The 3202-nt window shown below is 34.6% G+C and overlaps 1 pseudogene; it reads left to right on the top strand.

The window, feature by feature from the left end:
• The first annotated feature begins 597 nt into the window (after nt 1-597).
• On the top strand, nt 598-2834 carry LOC146735662 (uncharacterized; annotated as a pseudogene).
• Nucleotides 2835-3202: the final 368 nt, after the last annotated feature.

The following is a 3202-nucleotide window of genomic DNA, read 5'->3' as shown; positions in this document are numbered from 1 at the left end:
TGCATTTTAGATAGAGGCACATATAAACCAAAAATCCCTTTTGTTGTACATTAAATTATTTAACACTTATTTTGACAATAGAAGCACCTCTAATTTAAATACATTATTAATGGAGCAAATACAGTAGCATTTGCTTGATCTTCACCATGGCATGGATTTTGAATATTATAACCTATTTTAATACAGTATCAACATCAGGATATCGCTTGGAAACATCTCATTGATTTGGTGGAAGAGGACCTCAGTATTGATACTGGTCTTGCAGGTTTGAGGATGTTACCAAGGATAAGACATGAACACATATATCTAGCACCATCTTCGAGAATGAGTGCAAAGCTAGCTGCACAGGTTAGAACAATATAACATTTTTGTCAACTATAATCAATACTATAACCAGGATATTTAAATGCATTTGTAATACAAAACTGAATACCCTTCAAATTTCTGCCAGGTCAGTGTTATGTTTTTGACTTACAAATTTGTATAATTCCAACTCTAGTAATTTTTTTTTCATTGCAGGTTCTTAGCAACACGGTTTCTAAGGCTTTTTTGAATAGAGGGAAGCATGACACTCATTCCACGCAAAAGTTCTGCTCAATGATTGACAAGTTCTTTGATTGCTTGAATGTAACAAGGCTAAGCCAAGGAGCAAGGACAAGGAAAGAAGCCCTCAAACCATATATGGACAATGATGACCAGCGATTCAAGGTACACATCTCTATTACATGTTTAGAAAAAGTGATTCTATTTATTGAAAGCACATCTCTAACAATAGTAGCACATATATTTACTGTTCTCTATAAGAGGTAATAGAATGGTGAATATTTGTCCCCTCTGTCATTTTTTTTCTTGGACAACGCTTTTTTTAGTAGTTAGTATTTATTCACTTAATTGCACTTCTAATCGAGTATTGTATGATCATGTTCCTAAGTCATTGTGCAATATTTACCCTATTAAGATGCATACAAAACTTTCTCTATAAAGATGTTAAACTGTCTTTTTTTCAGTGGCTTGTTGATGAATTTCTAAAATTTTTGGATGACTGGGAAAGAGAAGCTTTAGCCACTCCAAATACCACAATGGCCAATAAGAGGAAGATGTGCCTAAGCAGGGAAACCTTGGAGGGTTACAGAATAACTGGTACTTAAGGTAGCGGGACTATTATTTGCATACTTGTTTTCATCTTCTAATTGTGACCAAATGACTACAAATAGACCCAGGAAAGTATATATTTTTAGAAACGCCAGACTTCAACCTTTTCACAAGTGTATTTTGCATGCCCGTATCTGCATTCTACGACGCGATTACTCAATCAAAGGTGAAAAATTACTTTTTCTGTAAAAAAAATAATTACGCATTTATGCTGGCGATAAGAAGTATTTTTTTCACTTTTCCTAGTTGTTCAATAGTCTGGTAAATTGAATGTGTCTGGTCAGTTTTATTCAAGCAACGCGTTTTAAAAAATAGTGTGCTGAATTTCAATTACTGTTTTAGTCACATTGCCCCCAACTCAAACCACAACTCGTTGGTAAATAATCGATGAAATAGTTTGTCTGGACACATTCAAGTTCCTCTCATTGTCACCTTAAAGCTGTGAAAATTTGGTGTTAATCCGACGACAATAAGTATACGTTATTTTTTGTTAAAGACCTTGTATTTTGAAAAACATAAACTCCTAGAAAACGTCCATGAAGTAACAGCAAAGATTTTCAAGCTTGTTTATCGGCACAATCAATTTGTTTTCCCATCAAGGTCTGTTTTACCATGTGTAGGGGTATCCAAATGTGTATGCTATTAGAAACCAAAAAAATAAAGGAATGGGATAGCTATAATTGGATAAATTCGGCATATGAAAACACCAAAATCAATGATTTTTTTCAGTGGCTGTGTGACCTTGTGTCTGACACATTCATATGCAAATGACTAATCTGTGAAACAAACAGGGGCGGAGACAAACCACTCGAATGTTTGGAAACACTCATTGTGTGTCAGATAGCTACTGATAACACATCCTAACATTGCTTTGTCTTGAGTTTATCTTTGAAACTTATAAGCACACAGATTAAACCTGTGTTGTTGATTTTGGAAAACACTACTGAGGCTGCCTTGCTTCCCTTCAGAAAATCTACGTTTTAACCAACTTACATGACATTCTATGTTATGTTGACTTTATCACATGAAAGTTTATAGTGCATTTCATCAATTAATAAATAAATGTGAAAATCGTAATTTTCAACACAAATAATAGTCTCGCTACCTTAAGTTTTAACATCCACCTGATAATTCTATGTTCCAATGACAAATTAGTTATTCCCTCTATCAGATCTGATATATTTATTTTGAAAAAAAAACACATCTCTGTAGTATACACAAGTTCATTTGCTACTAAAGTATAGTATCATATTTTCTCTTTTAAAAGCAAATCAAAAATTATTTTGATAATAAGTTTGTCATTTACCGAACATGAGAATTATTTATATATTCAATTAAATTATTCTTTTACTTTTTTTAGTGAAATCGTTTGTGGAGCTTGGGCCCTTATTGTTGAAGCTGGATGGTGTTAAATACCTATTGAGTGAGAAATTCTGCCAAGATCCACTTGAAGAGTATTTTAGCAAACAGAGAGGAAGTGTGGGCCGAACGACAACCCAACTGTTAAAGAATTTGGCCACAGTGCCCTAACTTTGTTGGTGGCTGGGTCAGAAAATGTCAAAGCAAGCACACGAGGGAACTGTCAGAACCAAAGAGATGAAGATCTTGTTCTACTAAGGAATCAGACTCTTCCACGTCGTAAGAAGAATAGAGGGAATGCATTGCAGGAAATAATGCCATAGACACATGGTTGATGCAAACTTTTCTGCTGCAGACCATTTTTCACCTGGAGCTCAATTGGTTGGCAGAATTGCAGCTTAACAGTCATCTACGATGACACACCAGACTTATTGTCGTCCATCATAACTCAGGTTTATTGTATGATAATGCAATCTTTTTATTTAAGTGAATATATTTATAATTGTTTTTTCCAAAGTGATATTTTTTTGATTAGCTGGGTTGCACTGGCATGTCGTTACATTGGTAGCCTGGTTAACAGACTTGCCATCCAGCTGATTCTCTCTCCGCGCAACAAATGTTTGGAATTGCATGTTCTAATTTTAAACAGTTATTTATGCAGACGTCATAAAACGTCACGATAAATGGGCAG

Source organism: Saccoglossus kowalevskii, chromosome 12, assembly GCF_978046115.1.
Source record: "Saccoglossus kowalevskii chromosome 12, keSacKowa6.1, whole genome shotgun sequence".
NCBI lineage: Eukaryota > Metazoa > Hemichordata > Enteropneusta > Harrimaniidae > Saccoglossus > Saccoglossus kowalevskii.
Note: the sequence above shows the minus strand (reverse complement) of the source record. Positions and strands in the feature narration are given on the sequence as shown.